Genomic DNA, 5852 nt, shown 5'->3' on the forward strand with positions numbered 1-5852 from the left:
AATTTTTGTGTAGCCATTTTTATATTGAAGATGGAAGAAAAGCAAGCAACGTTTTCGGCCTATTATGCTTTATTATTTCAAGAAAGGTAAAAACACAACTGAAATGCAAAAAAAGATTTGTGCAGTGTATGGAGAAGGTGCTGTGACTGATGGAACGTGTCAAAAGTGGTTTGCAAAGTTTTGTGCTGGAGATTTCTCGTTGGACGTTGCTCCACGGTCGGGTAGACCAGTTGAAGGTGATAGCGATCAAATCGAGACATTAATTGAGAACAATCAACGTTATACCACGCGGGAGATAGCCGACATACTCAAAATATCCAAATCGAGCGTTGAAAATCATTTGCACTGGCTTGGTTATGTGAATCGCTTTGATGTTTGGGTTCCACATAAGTTAAGCGAAAAAAACCTTCTTGACCATATTTCCACATGCTATTCTCTACTGAAACGTAATGAAAATGTTCCTTTTTTAAAACAAATTGTGATGGTTGATGAAAAGTGGACACTGTACAACAATGCAGAATGGAAGAGATCGTGGGGCAAGCGAAATGAACCACCGTTAACCACACCAAAGGCCAGTCTTCATCCAAAGAAGGTGATGTTGTGTATATGGTGGGATTGGAAGGGAGTCCTCTATTATGAGCTCCTTCCGGGAAACCAAACGATTAATTCCAACAGTACTGCTCCCAATTAGACCAACTGAAGGTGGCACTCGATGAAAAGCATCCGGAATGAGTCAACAGAAAACGCATAATCTTCCATCAGGATAATATGAGACTGTATGTTTCTTTGATGACCAGGCAAAAACTGTTACAGCTTGGCTGGGAAGTTCTGATTCATCCGCCGTCACCAGACGTTGCACCTTCGGATTTCCGTTTATTTCGGTCTTTACAAAATTCTCTTAATGGAAAAAATTTCAATTCCCTGGAAGACTGTAAAAGGCACCTGGAACTGTTCTTTGCTCAAAAAGGTAAAAAGTTTTGGGAAGATGGAATTATGAGGTTGCCTGAAAACTGGTGGAAGGTAGTGGAACAAAAGGCTGAATATGTTGTTCAATAAAGTTCTTGGTCAAAATGAAAAATGTGTCTTTTATTTTTGCTTAAAAAACTGAAGGCACTTTTGGGCCCACCCATACATACCTATGATAAAGTTTAATTTATAAATTAGGCACAGTCAGAGATTCACAATAACTAATAATAAAATAGATCAATTATAATAATATACTATAATACCAGTTTGGGAGTATAGTCTTTCTATCTCTCTCTCAAAATACCTTATTGTGCTACTGAGCTCAGCCTTCTTCTTGTGATGATGTGAGATGATAAAATATCTCCGTGATGAGATGAAGTGAGGTGAATGACATAGGCATTGTGACATAACATTAGGCTGTGGACCTTCAGACCACATGTCAGAAGCAGGTCACCTGGAGCAGGTGATCCTGGATTGAGCCATGATGATGTCGATGGCTGGGGACCCTGTGCTGTATGGTGCGAGATTACATCACACTACTGAGAACAGCACACAGTTTAAAGCCCATGAGTAGTTTGTTTCTGGAATTTTCCATTTAATATTTTTGAACTGTAGTTAACTGTGGGTAACTGAAACCGCAGAAAGCGAAATCGCAGATAAGGGGGGACTACCGTACCTAGGTCCCACACTAGAGAATTTTATTTAATTGGTCTGGGGTGGGACCCTAGCACTGACATTTTTAACATCTTCTCTGGCAATTCCAATGTGCACTCAGGATGAGCCCCATGGGATGAGTCACCCCCAAGGTCCCTTTCCGCTCTGACAGGTTGAGTCTCCGCAATGTTCCTCCCTGAGAGAGAGAAAGAGCATCTGACACATTTGAAGTCAAAGCCCCAAAGGGCCTTTAGAGGAGGAGAGTCTGAAAACCCCTATTTCCCAAATTAAAATCTGCAACAGTTTTCCTCTTAGAGAGACATGTGACTGACCAGACCATGGAGAGGTCTGGGCCCAAATGTTTGTTTCAGCCATTTCAGTGACATTTTGCAGGGCATCTCAAAGATCTGTCCCTGGTGTTTGCCTGTGTCCTAGACACGGGCCAAAATCTGTCCTTGCGTTTACTGTACACCTTGCCTTATCCCTGTTATCAATGTCTAGATTCAGAGAGAGACCCAGACCTTGGCTTACTGATGGATACTCTCACTTCTGTGTCTTATTTCTACCTTCATCTCTGCCCAGCCTATAAAAAGGGCTCCCGTTCTATGAATAGCAGGATTGGTTCTAGTTTTTGAGCCTGACTCAACCATAAAATAGCCGTGTGACCTTGAAGAAGCACCTTGTTCTCCTTGGGCCTCCATCTTCTCATCTTTTAAATGTGTAGCTCCAAAGTGTCTTACAGGTGAAATGACCTATGGTAATGAAATTTTATGAAACTTTGCTTAGCCAACCAGAATGTTAAGCTGAGCTGCTTTTCCGAAGCAAAATGGACTCCAAGCTGTCGCCGGCTCATTGTGCTCATTGGTAGCGGAGGTGGATTTGGAGAGACCACCTTTCCAATTTGGTCAACCTCAAAAGAACCGTCAGCCTTTTCCACCGGCCCAGTCAACAACAAACACAGCTTTGAAGCACTTAGCGCTAGGGCTGCTAGGTGGCGCTGTTTCCCCAGATTTCCAGGGAGTCTACGCTTTAGCAGATGGCTGTTGGTGAATTAACAATTAATGTCCACTGTATCAGCCTGAGCCCGCAGAAAATATGTTATACTCCAGAAACTGCAGAGAGCTGAGATTGCTCAGAGACGTGCTGCTGCCAACCTGGTTCTCTGCTGGCCAAGAATGTAATCATACACAGCCTGTCCCGTCCACAAATTTGTCCCACAAACAAGGGACATTAAAAACAAGGGTAAATAAGGCATATTATAATAAATGATTTGTATGCTTGTTTTCTTCGCCTTATTACATTTTATCTTGGAAATTTTCCCTGCATATAATAGCTAGAAAACAATTGCCACTGGGCAGGAGAGTTCACTTTCCAACAGCTTAAAAAAGAAGACCACCAAATGAGATACATGGGTTTTTCCCCTGAATCCATATGGACGCTTATAGGGTATCCCAAATGGGGGCGCGAGGGCTGTGATGGCAGGCAGAAAAGATTTCTTGTATTTTCCTGACTTTTCCTTTTCTATAAAAAGGCGATCTGGGGCTTCCCTGGTGGCGCAGTGATTGAGAATCCGCCTGCCGATGCAGGGGACGCGGGTTCGTGCCCCGGTCCGGGAAGATCCCACACGCCGCGGAGCGGCTGGGCCCGTGAGCCATGGCCGCTGAGCCTGCGCGTCCGGAGCCTGTGCTCCGCAACGGGAGAGGCCACAACAGCGAGAGGCCCACATACCGCAAAAAAAAAAAAAAAAAAAAGCCATCTGAGTCAAGGACTTAAGCACTGCTGCTATCACTTCTTCCTCAAAGGCAAAGAATGCTCTCCGTCACACAAGGAGCTAGGGAAAGGCAGGAAGACGGAAGGGCAAAGAAGTTGTTCGGCCCATTTTTAGCTCCGTTTCCTGCATTTTTCCCTTTACTGTTTGTAAACTTCGTTATTTCCATTGATGCCTTTCCACCGAACGGTGAACTCCATCTGAATAGAAGAATTTGGGTGGGGAGGAGGGTGTCAAAGGTTCTGCTTCCCTGCCTGCCCCCCATGACATGTTTTTCTTGTAGAAATGGCCATGCTGAGGGGCAGTGAGAGGCGCAGTGGCCGGGTCGGTTAGGAGAACCACAGGGCAGTTCTCTTCTGCAGGCCAGGGACATGCCTTGAAATATAAAATATCTGCACCTCCAGAGCGGACCCCTACACCCCGCCTCCCTCACTGGCTCCCAACTTCTCCCTTGCCCAGAAACAGCAATTTGTCAAAATTAAGGCCTCAGCTGCCTCACCCTCCCTTTGCCGCACCCTTTGTAGCTCACATTTGTAGGCTGGGGAGACGGAAAGAAGGAAACCCATGCATTTTCTTCATGTTTCCCTTCTAGTTTAATTCTACCTTTCGTGAATTCATAGTGTGCATTGTTTAGGGTTAGAAAAACGTTCCCAGCGCCAGCTCGTCTGGTGCGCGTCCAAAACAAAAAGAAATCAGTTTCAATCAACGGCATCAGCAACTCAGACTCCAGGCTGGTGGAGGGGATCCTCGGGGTGGGGGGGGTGGCGGGGCTTGCATCACCGAGAAGCAGAGCGTCTCCCCTCCTGGCAGGGAAAAGCGAGGCCCCTCGACCCCAGGCGCCAATTACCATTTTAACCCTCCTTCCGCACAGCCCCAGGCGCGGCTGGAAAGAAAACCGTGCGCTGGGACTTCCCACAGCGTCTTGCTGGCTCCCTAAGGCTGCCAGGCGTTTGCCCATCTGGTGAGGCCTCCAGAGCAGGGGGCCTAATTAGGCATCATCTGGCCACCTGAGAAGGTTCGGTGGGCCTTCCCCGGCTCCCCTCCTCCACGCAGGACTCCGTTCTCCCAGCTGCAGGTCTCTGGAGCTTGCTTGGTAGAGCAGCTGCCCTGGCTAATGATTGGATAGCAGGGTCCCCAGGTGGCTGCCTCAGACTGGAGGGGGTGGGCAGAGAGAGGGCCAAGGAACATAAAGGGACATGGAGGGGGACAATATGAGGGGCGGTCAGAGAGGGGTCGGAGGGAGAAGAAACAGAGAGCATTAGATGAGCATCGCAAATCAGATCTCTCGAGCTGGGAAGACAAGCCGACCTGACTTGCAGCAAGAGAGCTGGTCCCATAGGGGGGCCCATCCATGAGAGAAGCCCCTGTCCCCCTATTCTCCATCTCACCTCCCACCACACCATGATATTCTCTCTTCCTGCCCTCTACTGCCCTCAGCACCAGGCTCTAACCAACGGTTTTTCACTAGGAGAACATGGCCTTACAGCCCTACTTCTTGGGACAGGCTGTGGGAAGAGGATATTGTTAAACTCAAAATTTTTCTTTGCTCGTGTTGGACTTGTAGGCCTACAGGTGTGTCTGCGCTTTAAGATATTTTGCACCCTGGGCTCCCTAAACCATGGCAGGAGTCCGGAGAGTTGGGCAGCTGCTGACTTGCAAGCCGGGCTCTGCTGATCACTTCTTAGGCATTTTCCCTCTGTTTTCTGGGCACTCACACCCTTAGAGTACGACGTGTGACAAATGTCAAACTGACAAAAATATTGGGACCAATCTAGGGGAAGCAGATGGAAAGTAAAATGATCCACGAAGGGTTGTGTTGGCAAAAGGGGCAACCTCCCGGTCACCGATGGCCCGCTGTCAGTTTGAACCCGTGCTCGCTGGAAAGCTGGGCTGAGCCACCAAAACTCTTAACGCTATGGATTTCTCTCTTGTAATGTAGGATTGTTTGAAGCAATAAGATTGTGTGAGTGAGGGGAGCCTCCCTGGACTAGGTCAAAATGATGTTTAATTTCTGGTACTGTTATATCTGGGGTTTTTTTTGGTTTTTGGTTTTTTTCTTTTGCGGTACGCGGGCCTCTCACTGCTGTGGCCTCTCCCGTTGCGGAGCACAGGCTCCGGACGCGCAGGCTCAGCGGCCACGGCTCACGGGCCCAGCCGCTCCGCGGCACGTGGGATCCTCCCGGACCGGGGCACGAACCCGCGTCCCCTGCATCGGCAGGCGGACTCTCAACCACTGCGCCACCAGGGAAGCCCTATATCTGGGGGTTTGACCATGGGTTACTCATTGTGTTTCCTCTCTCCTCCAGTGTTCCCACTGGAAAATGTAAGAGAACACTTCTTTTAGTGTGCTAGAAGTTACCATTCTCTGAACATGTTAGAGGTTAGAATGTTACGTTTCTACATTTGGTTTAGCAGGGCTCAAAGGGGAATGGCCTTCCCCCCACCTACCCCCCAAACTGCCACA

The sequence above is a fragment of the Physeter macrocephalus genome, chromosome 19 (genome assembly GCF_002837175.3).
Source record: "Physeter macrocephalus isolate SW-GA chromosome 19, ASM283717v5, whole genome shotgun sequence".
In the NCBI taxonomy this organism is placed as follows: domain Eukaryota; kingdom Metazoa; phylum Chordata; class Mammalia; order Artiodactyla; family Physeteridae; genus Physeter; species Physeter macrocephalus.